At 44.3% G+C, this 19,238-nt stretch overlaps 1 protein-coding gene across 1 annotated transcript in view; it reads left to right on the top strand.

The window, feature by feature from the left end:
• The first annotated feature begins 372 nt into the window (after positions 1-372).
• The window catches only part of mpp7a (MAGUK p55 scaffold protein 7a), a 218,194-nt gene continuing 199,328 nt past the window's right edge, over positions 373-19,238 (top strand). Inside the window, exon 1 of the mRNA XM_083660406.1 lies at positions 373-496. The gene's annotated coding sequence lies outside the window, so the exon portion shown is untranslated. The remainder of the gene's footprint in view (positions 497-19,238) is intronic.

Here is a 19,238-nt window from a genome sequence, read left to right as displayed (position 1 = left end):
GTCCAAGTGCAAGTGTCATGTTTGCTTGTTGGTGGAGAGGCGGTGCCACTACTACGTCAGCGCGTGATTGACAACGTGAGTAGCCAATGAAAATATAGACCTCAACCACTGTGCACGCCTTAACAGAAAACCGACCAATGAAAGGAAAGCTAGGGCGGCCCGTGTAGCCTCTCGGGCACGGATCTCAGAACAGCTTTGTCTCTTCACATAACAGAACATGACCGTTGTGACTATATAAACAAACTGACCTCAGTACAGCACCTAGGCAGACAACTTAATCTCCCAGAGTGTGGCACCGACGAGGCGTATCGTTTTGAAAGGTTGTGTTCAGCAGATAGCCAGAGAGCGGGGATGAGTTCACTGACGGAGATACTAGACAAGAAATCACTGTCTGGAAGTGGAAAATAGAGCAACCGAGAAGTTTTCTTTCCGAAGGCACCTTTGGAGTAAATTGTGACCAACAAGAGGCGATTCAGCACCGAGCTCAGAAGCGATAGTGAGTACTAACTTATCTTTACCATTGGCAAGCTAGCGAGAATCAAAAATAAAATTTCCGCTGTGAACTTTCAAGATAAAACCTGTATTGACGAGAATATTTGTCCGGTTAAAAAAAGAGGCTATCTTAATTAAGAGTAGCCCACGTCTTACTGCCACCACCAGGCATTAACCCGTCCATGGTGGACGGTCGGGAAATACAAATACCGTGCACTATTGTCGCACCCCCAGTTGGATTTTTTTCTGTGATATATTTGCTATGTGAACCCTAGCCCCATAACGTGACCCTGCTACTGTACTCCGATTTTCTCGTACAGCAGTCAGGGTCACACAGCGTTCTTATCGGCAATGAGTGGGAAATGGTGTTCAAAAAGCTCTCCTACCCATATCCGGCGTCCGATTGCAGATCCGAATATATGATAGTCCCCCTATGGAAGCCAGTAATTTGTCCGGCGCTGTTAAAATGATACTGCTGCGTGAAACAACAGTTTAAAAGCAGTCTTTCCACAGCCCGTGCTGAATTTACAGCAGGGTGTGTTTGATCTCACTGTCATGGTGCACCGGAGCAAACACATGCAGTCACACAGAGACGGCTCAGTCAGTGATCAACGCAAATCCAGCGCATCTGGGAAGCAAAACATGTCATGAAATACTCAAAGTCCCAAGGTTCCTGTCGGCACTAGGAAGCTTCTCCTGTCCTCAATACGGCACAGACTCTGGAAAGACTGCTTTTAAACTGTTGTTTCACACAGCGGTATCATTTTAACAGCGCCGGACAAATTACTGGCTTCCATAGGGGGACTATCATATCTTCAGATCTGCAATCGGACGTTGGATACGGGTAGTAACTTTTTTAACTGCATTTCCCACTCATTGCCGATAAGAACGCTGTGTGAGCCTGACTGCTGTACGAGAATATCGGAGTACAGTGGCAGGGTCACGTTATGGGGCTATGTGAACCCCAGTGCTTGCATGCTTGTTTTTGTTTCTCGTGACAACTTTAACGCCTTTATTTTGAATGCGAATCCGCATCACTTCCGGTCTTCTCCCGGCTGTTTCTGCCTGACTTGACGCAGCTCTTACATTCACCCTTGCGTGGGAAAGTGGCTGCACCGCAGCTGCGAGGCTACAATGTAATAGGATGCTTTTTGATTTCAAAGAGTTATCATAGTCACAGTGAAATTATCTATAATAACCTAGAAGTATAGACTTGAAAAGAAAGTGATAGCGAAAGTACCTGTAAGGTTAGGCCACCACATCTACATCATACCATAATCATGACAGAAGAATTTTCTTGAGGAACAACCTGAACGTCCACAAACACCCACACACCCACAAAGCAAAGTTGCTGCTGGCAGCCACTACTGCATCTTTTCCCATTTTACCTGAATAACCAGCTGGTAGAACATGCTCACCCACCCTGAGGCTTCTACCTGAATAATACAGGCAGGAATCATTCCAAAACGTAATAATGACGCAGACATTTTGAAGCCAACCAAGGTCCTTATTGTCATACATTGAACTGCTGTCCAGGAACTAGGCTACACTGTGCCATCTTGCATGAGCAGAGGGACCAGAGGGAATACAGAGCCCTTGTGGCCTGCAAAGTCAAGTGTGGTGACACGCTTGTCACTGGCTGACGGCGCCAAGCCTCTGTGCTGGCAGCTCACTGGGACACTCTGCACTGTTAGAGCACAGCCTATCCCAGCTTCATTTGTTTGCTCACTAGTCACTTATTACCTAAAATTGGCTTGTTAACTTCAATTTAGACAGCAGCATTTTAGCACGATATCCCCAAATCACCATACATCATTCACAATATGATTCCACTGAAAGATGATACTATTGAATTATCGCCCAACCCTAATTGTAATGATACAGAACATTATGTATTGTACTTCCTCCAGATCTCTTATTGCGGGATAAGACCTGATATAAGGAAGGAACCCTCTGTCTCAATGTGGTTAAGAACATATTACCTTCTTGAACGCCTGGCCAGCCATTATCACCAGTTTCATGATCAAGTACCGTAAATTCCGCACTATAAGCCGCACCGGAGTATAAGCCGCACCTGCAAAATTGCCTGTTTGTTACATATATAAGCCGCACCGGACTATAAGCCGCGGGTGTTTTAATGTTTTTTTTTTTTTTTTATTGTGTTTTAATGTTTAATTACCATATGTAAGGGTTCATGCACAGAGGGGATTGTCGGGAAAGAGATGGCTGTTTGAGGAAGCTCCCATTTATTAACATTTCAACAAAACAACATAACACAACACCACTTGTGTTTTTTTTTACAGTGCACACAGTGTCCGCGGTGTGGTGAAAAGAGGGCAAGAGAGGAAATTAAAACAGAAGTAGATTTATAGTTAGAAAGAGTGCTAAAAAAGAGAGATTTTTTTTTTTTTTTTTTTTTGGAAAAAATCCATAGATAAGCCGCACCGGACTATAAGACGCAGGGGCCAAAAAAGGCCAAAAAACGGGGAAAAAGCCGCGGCTTATAGTCCGGAATTTACGGTACTCAAATTCAGACTGAAGACGTCAATAGCAGTTCTAATTGCTTGAAAATGCCATTACCGTAAATTCCGGACTATAAGCCGCGGCTTTTTTCCCGTTTTTTGGCCTTTTTTGGCCCCTGCGGCTTATATAACGGTGCGGCTTATCTATGGATTTTTTTCCAAAAAAAAAAAAAAAATCTCTCTTTTTTAGCACTCTTTCTAACTATAAATCCACTTCTGTTTTAATTTCCTCTCTTGCCCTCTTTTAACAACATAACATAACATAACATAACACAACACAGGTAAGCAGAAAGAAAAAGACGAAGCAATCATCGCCATGAATGAGGAAATGACTCACCTGCTGGAGGCTGGAGATACACGGCTTGGGCTAAACTTTTACTCCGTGAAACACTATCGACTAAGTCCGACATCGCTCAGAGGTTTGAGCAGCTTGAAAACAAGTTTGAAAACGTGCAGAAGTCCATCCACTCACTCACTAAAGAAAATAATGCAACCGTGAAGAGTTTCTAATGCGGAAAAGCGCATCAGCGCACTGGAGGACAAAAACAACACAGTGAGTCCGAAAGTGGATAAAATGCAAAAACATCGAAACGCTGCACACGCAGGTTGATGACTTAATCAGCAGGAGTAAAAGAAATAACATTCGCCTGATCAATGTAAAAGAGGGAGCTGAGATTGGTGACATGGACGCTTTCGTGGCAAAATCCTGTGTTACATCCTGGACCTGAAGGAAGGCGAGAAACCACCAGAGGTGGACAGGGCACACCGGGCGCCTCGGCCACGTCCAGACCCCGGCCTGCCACCGAGGGCCATCTTCATCTGCCTACTCCGCTGGCCCGACCGTCAACTCATCCTCCAGGCTGCGGGGAAGAAGCCCCTCACCTGGGAGGGTACGCGCTTTTTCGTCCGGCAGGACCTCTCCGCGTTGGTGCAACAGAAACGCGCAACATACAACAGCATCATCGAAAAGGTTAAAGTCAATGGATATCGCTTTGGCGTACTGTACCCAGCGAGACTCGTCATAACCATTGATGGACAGCGGCGGAACAAGAGCTCAAAGTGAAACTGCCGAATATCTTTTGAGTTGGACTGGTCAATAGTACTGTGAGTAACTAAAATAAAAAAATAAAAAACGGAATTCTCTCTTCTTTAGCACTCTTTCTAACTATAAATCCACTTCTGTTTTAATTTCCTCTCTTGCCCTCTTTTCACCACACCGCGGACACTGTGTGCACTGTAAAAAAAAACAAAAAATACCATTAAAACACCCGCGGCTTATAGTCCGGTGCGGCTTATATAAGAAAAAAATAGTCACCTTTGAAGGTGCGGCTTATAGACCGGTGCGCCTTATAGTCCGGAATTTACGGTACTTTGCTTTCCACAGACTCATTTTTTGTTTCCCTTGAAAATCAGTCAGCCAGTCCAGGCCACTGCAAAACACATTTTCACTGATAGCTGTACAATATATTGTTGCCTCACTGCTCATTCCAGTTTAGTTTGAATCTGTTGGCCAATGTTGAAGGTGGCCTCATGCATTTCGAGCATATCTGCTTGCTTGCCAGGTACACATAGTCATTAGCTATGTTTCCCCGGGGCTCCTTGGTCTCTTTGTGCACTGTTCTGGTGCTCCTGCTGTGAGAAAGAGACACGGACGGACAGAGAGAGGACAACCTTCTCTCGCCTATATCTGAATGTCAAGGAGGGGAATCTCTGGAGAGCAGGCACAATGGCCTTTGTCGACTTTGGCGGTACCTCAATGGGTTCTCAGCAGTGTTGGCCAGCTCCTTCGCTCTCAGCGGGAATAGCCTAGTTCTTCTTTTACATCTCGACCAGAAAAAGGTGGGAGGCCTTCATTCTGCATTCCGAATGGGCAGGCAGTGTCTCCCGGGGGATTCTGATTAGAAGTGAATTAGTCTAGTTCATTACTTTGGGCTTGTACCAGTGTTAGTGAACAGTCTTAGCACCATGGTGATGGTGTGATGGCTTCATGATCACGCCTGCAAAATACTCTTAACTCATTCACCGCCAATGACGTCTTTGACGTGTTATCAGCAATGGCCTTCCCCGCCAAGGACGTGTTTGACGTGTTTTTGTTTTTATTGGTGCAGCGCCTGCAGCAAACACTTGCCCAGCCTGTCACACAGACACAGGTCCCTGCCTTCAAAGGGTAGCCGACAGCACGCGATCAAACACATACCGCAGCTGTTGTTTTGAAATCTAGCAAGAGGAAAAGCAGAGAACGGGTAACGCTTCCTTGTGCAGACAGGAGAAACGCAATTGAAACGCCCTCGGCACGAGCTGGAGTCGCCTTCCTCTGTGCCAGCCAGGAGAAAACGGGAGAAAGTAATCAAGAGATGTGTTTGATCATCGGAGGAATGAGGAAATGATCGATCAGTTTGCGAGGGCGGTGAGGACGTGTTGAATAGCCGAGGGGAAAACGGGAACGATCAAATAGCAGAGTTGATAGGGAGACGGGTGTACCAGAACAAATCAAAAATAAACACAGGAACAGCTAGGCAGCAGCGGGCAGAAGGCACTCACAGCAGCCCGCTGTCCTTCTCAAGAGCTCTTCAGTTATGAAATCGCTGGGCTGCGTGCCCTCCAGTGTTGCTCCTGGCCAATCCCAGCGCCACAGGGCGTGGTTATTGCTTATCCTATGTTGGGTTAGAAATCTAAAAGGGGGATCGTGTGTGTGTGTGTGTGTGTGTTTGTGTGTGTGTGTGTGTGTGTCTGTCTGTCTGTCTGTCTGTCTGTCTGTCTGTCTGTCTGTCTGTCGGTGTGTCTGTCTGTCTGTCTGTCTGTCTGTCTGTCTGTCTGTCTGTCTGTCTGCACACTCACACCGAGTAAACTGTATTGTTGAAAGCACTTCATGTGTGTATATATATATATATATATATATATTTTTTTTTTGTCATTTGTGTCCTAACGAATAATATTTACATGTCTGATGTCAATACAGTTCAAAATAAAAGAATTGAGAGTGAGTTATGCCTGAGATTGTGCCCTTTTACAAAAATGCTTTTTTCTCCCTTTTCTCTTCCCAGACAGGCTTTTTTGATGAACATGGGGTGTATAAAAAGGGTTATAAGTAGAGTACAGAACATGCTAAAAGCTAACTTTCTTTTTGGGGGTGAAAGTAGAGACTTAGATCTTCATTTCGAGGTATTGGACATCACTGTAGTCCTAGTACAGAATTTACTGTGGGTCTTGAAAGATGACCAAACATTATGGAAATACTTGGCCTGTGCCAAAAATGCCAGTCAGATATTGGCAGTGAATGAGTTAATAGGCAATGCACACCAGATGCGTTACGGCTGCGTTGCGGATCCGGCAAAACTCCCGGATCGACTCTCGCCCATGTTAATTGATGGGCGATACGTGCGGTACGGAAAAATTATGCACCTGTTCTATTTTTGTCGGATCCTGCATGTGTCTGACAGATGACATGAGTGTGGGTCTGTTCACAGCCGTACTGGAGCCATACCGCATCTGTTCCGGAGGCGGTGTACATTAGCCTTAACTTTCATAGACAAGTGGGCTTTCATAGACTCTTAATAATAAGACTGTTGTCACCTGGACTTTGTCTAGGCTGGGCTGGACTGGCATGTGTGTACCATCTAAACATGTTCTGACTATAACCACGGGATCCTGCATGCATGCATACAGATGTTAGCATGGCTGTGTGGTTTGTGTGCAGGGCTTGAGTCTACGTGGAGGCAGCCAAGGTCAGGGTGGACTCGGATGCAGCAGGCCAGACAAGACAAAGCCCAGTGTTAGAGGGTTTGCCCTGCGTCTGTGTCTGCGTGGGCGTCTGAACAGGTGTCCCACTCCCGAGCTGCAGCCCCACATAGTTCACATTCCCAGGGTTTTGTTTCTGGAGTGACAGGGTCATGGAGTAGGAGGGGGGGGGGGGGGGGGTCTGAGAACTGGGAATGCTATGCTGGCAAGGCTCAACTCCCAGAATTCATCTGAGCAACCTGCTGATTGAGACAAAACGCTTCCTGTCATGGCAACAGCTTGACTTGCGTTTATGAGAAACCTGTTGACACTAGGCTGTCGAGTCGCGCTGTTCATGACCAGGGACAATACCCTGCGTTGGCTTCCATAGCTGCTTATCAACACCAAGTTAAGGGCTTTCCAGCGGCTTAGGATTGGGGAGGATACAGGGCTGACCATAACCAGCATCACTTTGTTTGGCAGCTTGCTCAGAATCACAGGACATGTCTCCTTCTTTCCTGCCCATCCCCTAAAACACACTCATGGCTCATTTAGTTTGAAGGTGTCAAGGAGTGCAAAAAGTAGGTAGAGATCCCAAGGTCTAGGCATGATGCACAAGGCCAAGCAGTAAGTCATGTCTCACGCCATTATGCTCACCTTGTACGTCACTGCGGGCAAGAGGCTAATTTCTCTTCCTGATTTCACTGCAATGGACAGAAAATGTGCTCCGTATATGATATCATCAAATCTAGATGCTGACTAAGGCAGGAACTCAGTCATTCTGGTACAGTATTGGAGTGTAAAAAAGCACTAAAGCAGCCAAAGTGTGTGAGGAGAGGTTGTCGGAGAACCCTGGCCAAACGCAGTGTTTCAACAGCATTAGCTTCTACTGACTCGTGAGTTCTCAGCCCCTTCAGCAGGAGTGTTCCCCAGCTACCCACAGACATGGTGCTGCGTGAGTGCTGCTGACTGCTGACATATTTAGGTGAACTTACTCGACTACCAGCCACAGCTAAACTTAGTAACATATGAAATATGAATACAAGCAAGTTGTTGCAGTAGCTTGCATATTTGTATACAATCTCCAAATAGTTTTGCTTTCTAGGTATATTTCATGGACATGTTTGCATTTTCCATAGAATAATGCATATTGCAAAATTGCCAGCTAAAAGGTGACAAGATTATGAAAGCATCTTCCCTGAACTGGAGGAACAAATCTGCTGTCAATGGACGAGATCATCCTTTGAGTCAATCTGCCTTGGCTTATCTATCTGAGGAAGTCACACAGCTGCATGCACAAAGAGGCCAGGACATCCATCTGTCCATCTCTCCATCCAACCACCCTCTATCTATCTATCTATCTATCTATCTATCTATCTATCTATCTATCTATCTATCTATCTATCTATCTATCTATCTATCGCATCTATCTATCTATCTATCTATCTATCTATCTATCTATCTATCTATCTATCTATCTATCTATCGCATCTATCTATCTATCTATCTATCTATCTATCTATCTATCTATCTATCGCATCTATCTATCTATCTGTCTATCTATCTATCTATCTATCTATCTATCTATCTATCTATTGCATCTATCTATCTATCTATCTATCTATCTATCTATCTATCTATCTATCTATCGCATCTATCTATCTATCTATCTATCTATCTATCTATCTATCTATCGCATCTATCTATCTATCTATCTATCTATCTATCTATCTATCTATCTATCGCATCTATCTATCTATCTATCTATCTATCTATCTATCTATCTATCTATCGCATCTATCTATCTATCTATCGCATCTATCTATCTATCTATCTATCTATCTATCGCATCTATCTATCTATCTATCTATCTATCTATCTATCTATCTATCTATCTATCTATCTATCTATCTATCTATCTATCTATCTATCTATCTATCACCCATCCATTAGGGATGGGCATTTCAAGCAAATATACTATTCGATATTCACTGAAGTGGGAACTATTTGACCATTCTTCGAAGACCCCCACCCCCCACCCCAGAAAATTCTAAAATCATGACATCCCTACCATCCATCCACACTTCCACCCATAGATCCATACGTACACATACTGTATCATCCATCTATGCATAATAATCACCCTGTCACTCCATGGTATCACTAATCTCCATTGCGAGTCTGCGATAGACTCGTGAGCCTGCTGCCATTGTGCTGACCCCAGACGGAGAGATTAAAGTGGTTGGCAGGGTCGCCGTTGATGAGGATCACCAACCATTAGTGATGCGGTGGTGTTTCCCCTCTGCCCGCCCTACACAAGTGTAGGGTTTCCCTCTGGACCACGCACTGCTGGCCTGGAATGAGCCCACCCAGCACATGCCAGCCATCAGACACCGACACGGCTTCACTAGATTCGCATTAGCGTACATTAGCCGCTGCGCTCAGCACGCAGGCATGCTAGCCCTCCTGACGCACCACGGGCCCACTTCTGTTCTAACTGATGGAGAGAGCTGAGGGGCAGGGCAGATTGAACGGCACTGGCATTAAAGCAATGGGAGTGGTAAAGTCAGCGAGAAGGTTAAGCTGGAATATTGGCGTAGAGTAGACACGTGCGGTCCTTAAGTGAGGTGTTTTATATGGGACACTGCGTTTCATTTCTTCTTGAGACATACACTGTTACATTCAGAAGGCCAAAGCTCCAGTTGCAAAGTGCAGCGGCCCCCTTATTCCACTACTCATGTAACGCAGTTGGCATTTAACCTTTGGACAGATAGGATCCTTGAGCCATAGGTATTGCTCTAGGAATGTGTACAAAATGCCTCGTTTGAAGCGATGGAATTGTAGCCTACTTAGTTCCAGTCAGACATATGCTTGTAACAGCTTGTAGCCAATTTGTCAGTGTAGTCAGCATAGGCTATAGTCTTACACAGCGAGCCAGTGGGATCACCTGACTGACGTGAAGGTTATTTGTCACATGCTGGTTTATTTATGAGCGTTTTCCATGGATGGTCCCTGCATTGCATTACTACGACCATTCCCCGACCCCTTATGGCTACATCGTGAATAATTCAACATACTAGGAGCAAACAGAATCAAAATAGGCCAACTGTGTATTTATTGTGGCTCTGTCTGACAAATCACAGCAACCACAGAGGATTCATGTAGGCCTAGTCAATATTTATGTTCGTACTGTAGGATCTTGTTGATGAAGAATGAGGGGCGGGGGGAGACCCAGAATAATGTCAAGTAGGCTTGGGCGATATCCAAAATTTTATATTACACTGCATTCCCGCCAAAATGTTGCGATAGAACATATTATCGTTGGGGAGTTTTTTTTTTCAGGGGGCAAACAGAAAGCATGCCATGAAATCAAAATAAACATTTAATTTTTTTTATTGCGATGCAGTCTCGACTGCATCGCAATATAAAAATGTTGCTTATCGTTTAGCAATTTGATTTATTTATTTTTCTTCTGGGGGGAAACAGAAAGCATGTCATGAAATCAAAGTAAACAAAATGAGAATAAAAAAATAATTTAGTAGGCCAAGGAAATATTTTTTTGTATGTATTTTTCATCATCGTATTGTCACCTGGCATGGGAATGATTTCATTTTCATTTGAATGGGGTCATTAGCCAGTCATTATCATCATCTTCTTCATTTGGTTTTGGACTATTTCTCCATATGTCAACTGCTCACCCCCCATCCCCAGCACCTCTTCTGCTTACTGGTCCTCTTCTGCTGCTGCTTCTCTCAGGTGTGCAGGTATTCATTCACTTTGTCACATGCCAAGGTACACTGACTGTACAGTAGGGCTGTGCAATATAATGTATATGGCAATATCGTGATATTTCCCCCACAATCCTGTATCGATATTTCAGAAAAATATCGTGATATATCGCCATATCCACAGCCGTGTGTTCAGTGACACAATAAGAATACTTTTTTTTTCAGTGGTTTTACTCAATTTGTCCACTAAGTTATCAATATAAAGTGATGTACATATTACACCAGCTGGGGGGTACACAGCGAGTTGTATTTTCAGCTCTATTTTTAAATTCTCAGTAAATTACATCATAGAGTATTGCAATATATCACAATATGTATTTTATCACAATGTATCATGATACAATTGTATCGTGACCCATGTATCGTGATATGTATCGTATCGTGAGGTCCTTGCTAATACCCACTCAGCCCTAATGTACGGTAATGCCTAGTTCACATTAGGAGCTCCAAGCCCTTGGCGAGCAGTTTTTGGAGCTCAGCGACTGCTGTCCCACAACAACAACAAAAACAAATTTAAAAAGCATTGCTATGCAAATCTTAGATGTTTACTAAGATCATTCTATTATCTATTGAAAAACCTCAAATAATATTTGAGATAGCAGTAAACTCAATAACTCTGACATTGAACCAGATGTGTAGAGTGACCCATATGTTGTGCGAGAGTGTGTGTTTAGAAATAAAGCCGTGAGCAGAAGGGTGACACTGCGTTTGTGCTCATCTGGGATTCTCCTGGTGAGATATCTTGTAATGTGTGAGCCCTGTCAGAGTTCAGTCATATAGTGTGAAAACCAAAACCACACAAAGACCCCTGACTTATACAAGACCGCAAGTTGTGTCGTGTGAAAAGAACAGCCACTGATGTGTGTGTGTGTGTGTGTGTGTGTGTGTGTGTGTGTCCCAGGCAGCAAGGCAGACTGTGCAACACCCCCCCCCCCCCCCCCCCCCCCCCCCCCCCGATATTCAATATTATAAAAAAAAATATTGCATATGGTGGCAAATATTGTGATATTCATAGTATTCAGTATCGGCCCAAGTCTGGTGTCAAGTGCATCAATGCAGCAGATTGGTAGACAAGAAACTGAACAAAGAAAAACATTGATTGATTTACCGCTTGACCTCGCTGCCTCAAATCCACGCCGTCAGCATAGGAGATGTGTGTGTTTATTGTTCGCACTCAGCCATACCGGGGTTTTACATTGCCACCTGTCAGTGTTGAGTATCAAGTGCTATATTAACGAGCCATGACGAGGTTGGCGTCTTCATTTAGCGTGTGTTGATATTCTGTGCGCCCCGGGGTGCTCGGTTACCCATCGGCAGTCCTGTGACTGATGTTCGTCCTTCCTGGCCGCGGCCTCAGAGGATGACCCTGACAGTGACTTGACCATGTTGAATAAGATATGGAGACTGTAATTACAGTAAACCCTAAGCGTAATGAGAATACAACTTGTAACACGCACAGTAACACACTGAGGTCACCCCCTCCCCCCATAGAGCGTCACTGCAACAGGCTGACCGCTTATATCAAATGGCACATGCACTGCTGCCATCTTTCTCTCACACAATTGGAAAGTCTATGTCGGTGCAAAATAGCCACAGGTTCAATTCCTTCAACTCTCTATGCTCTGTTGACTCCATCCTCCATAGTAGCAGCAGCTACTATGGAGGTAGCAGCAGCTCATCGATTAGGAATGAAACGATTACCGGTTTAAAGATAAACCGTGATAGCATTCCTGATGGTTAGTATTACGGTTTCAAAGTTTAATTATCATTAAAACCGTGTTACCGTGATTACCATGTTAACATGATTACAGCACTTTGAAAAACACGGTAAAAACTGTCAACCAACCAAAGTTAGAAAGTGTCTCCCAGACGCAGGGGCGCAGCCTTGGTGAAATGATGTCAGTGAGTGTATCAGTACTTTTTGGGGTCAGTTTTCAATATAAAACTTGTTGAAGTCAGTTCAGTGAGTGTATCAGCACTTTTAGAACATTGAATAGAACATTTTATCAATACCACGATAATATTGATCACCGTGATAATGTTGGTCAGTTTTTTTTTTATACGAACAAGACAAACAGGCTCAGACACAGGAAAAGAAAGGGAAAAATATACATACATCATCAAGATTCATCATTACAACATGGTGCTACCAGTCGCATAAGGTGCTTATGTGTTTGCAAGTAATAATGTGCACACAGGTCAAGATACCAGTGAGGCGAGCCATCCGCCACCCCCAACCTCAGTCACCTGTCATTCTTAACCTCATCAAAGTACGGGTCCCAGATAGCTGAGAACCTCTCAAGCGAGCTGGTTCTCATGGACCTGAGTCTCTCCATCTGTACAACAGAGGTCATGTCCATCAGCCACACCTGAAAAGAAGGTGAAGAGGAGGACTTCCATTCCTTCAGAATAAGTCTTTTGGCGACAGTTGTCCCCAGTTTCAGAGATTGTTGCACAGCTGTAATGTTGGTCAGTATATAATCGTGATATTATATGATTTTCATACCGTTTCATCTCTATCGTCGATCAACATCCCGATGCGATAAGGAGAGAAAGCCCAGTGTTGCTTACCTCTCTTCTTTATGTTTCATAATCTCCCCTATAAAGTTTACGCTATTTACCCAGATCAAATTAAGTTTACCTACATTCCTGGAAGGGTCTTGTCGCACAGGCTTGTACGGGGGGGGGGGGGGGGGGGGGGGTCAATAAAACCTTTTGCTTCCTGGTGTCACTCAAGATATGTATCCTGCTCTCGTCTCGACCGTGTTGTGAGCTTTGATTTCTGATGACCTGCAGCAGGCAGAGGAAAAAGAAACAGGGAGGAATGGGTGGTTTGCTATGCTGGTGTCTTTGTGAGGGTGGGTGGGGTGTTGTGGAGGCCTTGAGACCCTCAGTCAGAACAGTGCTGATGATTAGGGTGGGTGGGTTTTCTCTCGCTGCCTGCTTTCTGTCAGTTGGCAGGGTCCTGTTCCAGACAGCAGCACTGCTCTTTGTGTGGGCCTGCCCTGCGGGGCGTCTCCAGTGCTGTCAGCTGTAGCTCTGTACACTTGTTGCTGTGTCTCCTGCCACCTCCGTCTGGCTGAAGGCCCCCCGAGGCTGCCCATTCTGTTTGCCTGTTAACATCTCTGTGCCTTTATTTGCTCCTCCAGTGTGCACTCCAAAACGCAGCTCTGTTTGATTGGCAAAAGGAGGGGGCGGGGTGTTGTGTGCATGACGGGGTGTGTCAATACATGCTTTTGTCTGTGATGACTTACTTTATGCTAGCCTCCATGCAAGTGTGTCGGACGGGCATTCATTCACCTTTAGACCAGCATACCTCTCTCTCCTAAGTCTCTCTCTCTTTATTTCCTAGTCGTTGCTCATTGAGTGCAATTAGAGCAATTGAACTCCAAATAGCCCTTCACAACAGCCTATTATTACAACCAATCAACTGCTCTCTCTCCTCGTGTTTGATAGCTTGACCTATATCTGATTAAAGCAATTTAATGTGGGTGATGGTAGACAAGGGGATACTATTCTGAGGCATCTAAACCAGTCCACTCTGTGCCCTGGCCTGTATATCATGTAAGTGTGTTTATTGTACCCATTACCCTCCCCCATGCCATGTTGCCTACACACACTGCCCATGAACAGGCAGGCCCAGTGTCCAAGTCATTCAGTTGTAATCCTATAGTAAGCCTATTATTAGCCAAGCATTACAGTTGACTGAGTAATAGGGCATTTGTCAGATCTGGTGGAAAGTGTAAGTTTAGAATGCTGCTAACTACAGTGACAGTATTTGCCTAGTTAGCAGCCTACAGTAGCTGCTATTGGGATATGTGGAGTATATGAGGCCAGCCAGTTCCACTGCACTTCATATGGTTCTTCCACAACATGCTTCCATGTACACAGTCAAATTAGAGGCATTGACTTTGCCCCTTTAGAGGTAAAGTACTATGCACATTCCACAACTGCCTTCAGTGTAAACAATGCAAAACCAATGTCAGCCTGTTCTATAATTTGAGCCTAGTCTGTTACTCACCACCACAGATGTAACTTGGCATTTGCCTGGCTTTATGTTATAAGCATCCTCAAATCAAAAACAGCAGCAATCAGTCTCAGCTGACAAACATATGTTGCCCACATATCAGAGGACAGAAGTTAGCTCTTAGCTCACCACTAATTGCTGAGTAACCTTGTGGAAAAAGCATCTTTAGTTTTCAGTTTTGGGCTCTGGTGCAATTAAAATGTGATATATATATATATATATATATATATATATATATATATATATATATATATATATATATATATTATATATATATATATATATATATATATGAGTATATACTGTATATATATATATATATATATATATATATATATATATATATATATATATATATATATATATATATATACCGTATATATATATATACATATACATACATATCGTGCATTGGATTGTTGAGCCTTGATATCGGGAGGCATCTGTTCCTACAGTGTGTGTCTGTGTGGAGTAGCGTACACTATTGGTAGTGATGGTGACAGAGTCATCACACTGTTGTTCGACATCACATGAGTCAGTTAGATTTGAATAGAGTTTGAATAGAATGCACTCTGCAGGGTGCACATTTGGCTTCCAGGTTCACTGGGTCATTGGGTTTGTTTATGTCTATGGTGCATCTAACTTACTTCATGTGAAAGGTCTATGGGCCCTATCTTGGTACAGGCGATATCCCCTATTTGCGCTTGCGCACCTGTTTGCGTGCCTTAACGATAGCAGACCGCCTTGCGCAGGTGTCCAGGTGTTATGCCGAGTTTTGCACCCCTGCCCGGCAGCAGCTAAATGCATCCCCACCTGATGGGAGCATATTGTAATGATTTATACAGAAACATAACTGTTTAAAAATGATATAATTGTTTGGGTAGACGTGACCTCCCTGTTTTTAAGTTAAAACAGCCCCAAAATATGGTGGGGATGCAATTACTTGCGGGGGAGCTTATCACAACAACGGGCGCAAGCGCACATTAGAAGCGTGCCAAATCATTTATGCACAGTGCAAACGGGATTTGGGTGGTGTTAACCACCAGAAATATTCACAGGTGTGACCTGGCAATGCCTGGGCGTTACATCAATCAGATTTCCGTCTTGCAGTCCCTGTAATAGTTTGCGTGAGGCATGCTGTAATTCTCCCCATGCGTAATTTGGATAGGTGTCGGCCTATTGACTGTATACTGTATTATCCCTATCTCATGACGACACCATCACATCATATACCTGTTAAAAACATCTGTGTTTTGATGCAATTTGGGTTATTTTGTTGACTGGGGTGGGACAATAGAAACGTGTTTGCAGCAGGTAAACGGCGGAGACAAAAGAAAAAATTTGAGGATTGACAGTGGACTCAATTAAAACCGAGGACAGAGAGAGATGGAGAGAGCTTGTGACAGATCGGCTGTGGTGCCAACGACCCTCCAGGTTATGGGATAGCATGGTGAAGGTGAATAGCCTATTGCAAGGCTACAATGTACAAGTTTTCTCAATTCATTTACCATAACCCCTCCTTGGGATGTGATAAAAGTTTCTCAGTGAATTATAGTTGATTGCCTCACTGAATAATCTGCAGGTTACCCAATTTTAACAGCAGAATTTGATGTCCTGGTGTGGCACGTCCGTGCGTAATGATGTTTCTGCGCTGCAAGCGCAGTGAGTATTTTAGCGCCTAAGAGGTGCTTTTCAAAGCTCTTAGCACAAAGTAATTGTGCGCTGCTGACGATAGGATAATGCCATCTATCCCCACATTTTTGCGCTGAAACGCCTGGTTTGGCATGTGGCATGCCTATGTCCAGTACAATTATAACAGCAATGCGCTTATGCACGCCCCCAATTTGCATTGCGCGTGGTGTTAAACGCTAAATTACCGCTTTTGCGAAGATAGGGCCCTATGGCTTCTCCTGATGCTAACGTTACTGGCTTATAGAGGGAATGCACCGACGCCACGCCCCCTCCCGAACATGCCCCCTCAGCCGGACTGAGCAGCACTGAGTGTCAAATTTCCAAAACAAATGTGGCTTCCGCCAGGGGTAGTAGCGAAACCACGGCTAATATAAACGATTATCTGCTTAAATTAAAGGCAGTTGGACTCGAATGTGACCCTTACAGCTTGCCAAAGAACCAGTGGTCCATGGACGTAGACATGTGGCCAGGAATAGGGTTTCCTGACATTTATATGTACTTAATATCGACGCCGGGGAAATACACAAACCAAAGCATGAAAGCATACAAGAGCCTGGACGCGTGGTCGTACTTCAAGGCTGGATTTGTTGGCGACATTAAAGTAACGAGGACAGCAATGGATATTCTGGTTGTATGTGGAGAGGTACATATTTATTTTATTACAACTTTTATTAAGAAAAATATAGCATACGCTGTCACTAACACACGCTAGCTTTGTTCATAGTGAACACTGTCACTCATGTAACGTTATATCTGTGCAGGTAAAACACAGCCAGAGAATGAATGAGCCCTCATTGAAACCCTGGATAGCTGCAGAGAAGACCGGGACAGTTTCATTAGCTTTCGGCAGCCTGTAAAAAGATACCTCCGACGCCTTGTTGAATCTATTTTTACAGTCAATGGCACAACAGCACTTTCCCATTTTCCTTGTTTTCTCACGGAAGCTGAACGCTAAACACCGTGACCCGGCGGCGCCACCTGGCTTGTTTAGACGTTTTGACACTCACTGCAGCTCAGTGGGCGTACCCGCACTGACTGTCGCGTCCGTGACGTCACGTGCCTTCCCTCTATTCAACCCTGCTGTGTTACTTTGTGATGCAATGACTTCCTTTGGACAGTGTTTTGTAGACTATAATATTGGACAATACATTAGGCTAATTCAAATAAAGCATAACATAAAGGAAGGCTTTGCCAATTTTCAACCGGCTTTGAATCATTACAATGTCGGCAATATATGCAGAGGGGCAGCCTTTACCTTCTCTTCATGTTTTCCTGCACTGAGAGTTCTGCCGTTTATTCCAGACACTTCCACGTCACAATGATGCAAAACACATCATTCTGACACAGAAGTGAACAGATGTTGTGCTCGAGGGCGGGTGTTCCAACTTCCAACTACAGATTGTTTATTTATATTTTTTCTGTATGCGCACATCCACAGAGAATCACTTCGAGAGCCTTAACAATGGTTGATGACCCATGCCAGCTGGTGGCGGTGGAGTCTCTGCAGGTAAACACTGTCCATCTGCTTATATTACCGAGATTATAATGATACAAAGCAGGTGGACAGGGATTTGCACTTGATCATCCTGGATCCAGTTTAGTTTTGGTTTGGTGTCATTGGTTGTCAAGACGTTCAGACATCTGCCAACTTGTTTGAAGAGGGTCGGCAGGGGTAGAGGCTCAAACTGAATGCTATTTGTTTTCCCTCCTACAATGCCTGTGTTTTCAGCATGCTGGGTTCAATAGATGGGGGTGGACGGAGTTAAATGATGAAGCATACTTGGTATTGTGGCTCCTGTGGGGGTGGGGAGGTGGTGCTCAGATGCATCTGTATGGGACAGCGCTGCAGTTCCATCACCCCGCAGGACTCCTTGGTGCACTGCACACAGTGGGAGACGGTGGCGTGGGTGTGGGGAAAACGTGGGCAGATAATTGGTAAGACACAGACAGCTAGCCGAACTGAACAAACTTGTACACCAGTGATTTGAATTTTCCAAAAAAGCCTGGGAACCTAAGATCAACTAAACCAGATGTCATCAACATTTTCATATGTCCGTTTTGCTACCCCATCCCTATTTTAATATGATGCAGCAGCAGTACAAGGTGCTACCAGTCTCAAACCTAAGTTCACACAATTGGTCACTATAATGGCTCTTGGCTCTTTCCGTCCAGCAGCCGACTTCCTGTCTGTTTCCGGGGTCGTCGGGCTCGGAACAGAGACAAAGCAGCTCTTTCTCAGTCCATTTTGAAGTTGTCCCTTCAGCGGCTGGCTGCTAATCTGACTGACCATCAGTAGCCTTTGTCATGGTCAGAGATAGATACAGAGAGAAAGGGGAAAAGGCTGAGATGGTTAGGGAAAAGGGGGGGGGGGGGGGGGGGGGGGGGGCGCATGGAGGCTGATGACTGGATCATTCGGCGTCCAGTGAACAGAGGGGTATTGTGTGCCGTCGGGCCACAGTGGTACACACTCTTTCAAGCCTTTTGCCCAATGAAGCTTTCAGCAATTAGTTTTCCAGTATGTTGTATTTTTCTTTTCAAGGTCCACCATGTTTTAGGTTTTCTAGAAAATTCTCATTTAGCTTAGTCCAAGTGGAAGTACATGTAGTGAAAGGAGACTTGATTAATATACTGTAGAATCCAACAAAAGGAAGTAGTTTGGTTAAGTGTTGGCCTTTGAATTGATTATGTAAAGGGAAGTTTATGGTAGTTGCGACGGACCATGATCATATTCCATTGTCGGTGGCAACGATATAATGTATGTTTATACTTCCAGCGACGGGCGATATGGCATCTTTGTGATGATTTTTGCAACCATCACCAGGACTTCATTTGGATTCAACTTTGACCCCATCGCTGGCTCAAGAAAGTACTGCTAGCTCTTGTTTTTCTATACAGTACCTCTGTCTTGAGAGAAAAAAAAATGAAGCGAATTAAATGAAACTGCGCCTCTACGATGCGTTCTTCTATCGCCTAGTGCAGGGATACTCAACTTGCTTTGCC

The sequence above is a fragment of the Poromitra crassiceps genome (genome assembly GCF_964638095.1).
Source record: "Poromitra crassiceps genome assembly, chromosome: 2".
Taxonomy (NCBI): Eukaryota; Metazoa; Chordata; class Actinopteri; order Beryciformes; family Melamphaidae; genus Poromitra; species Poromitra crassiceps.
This window is presented reverse-complemented; position numbering and strand designations above follow the sequence as displayed.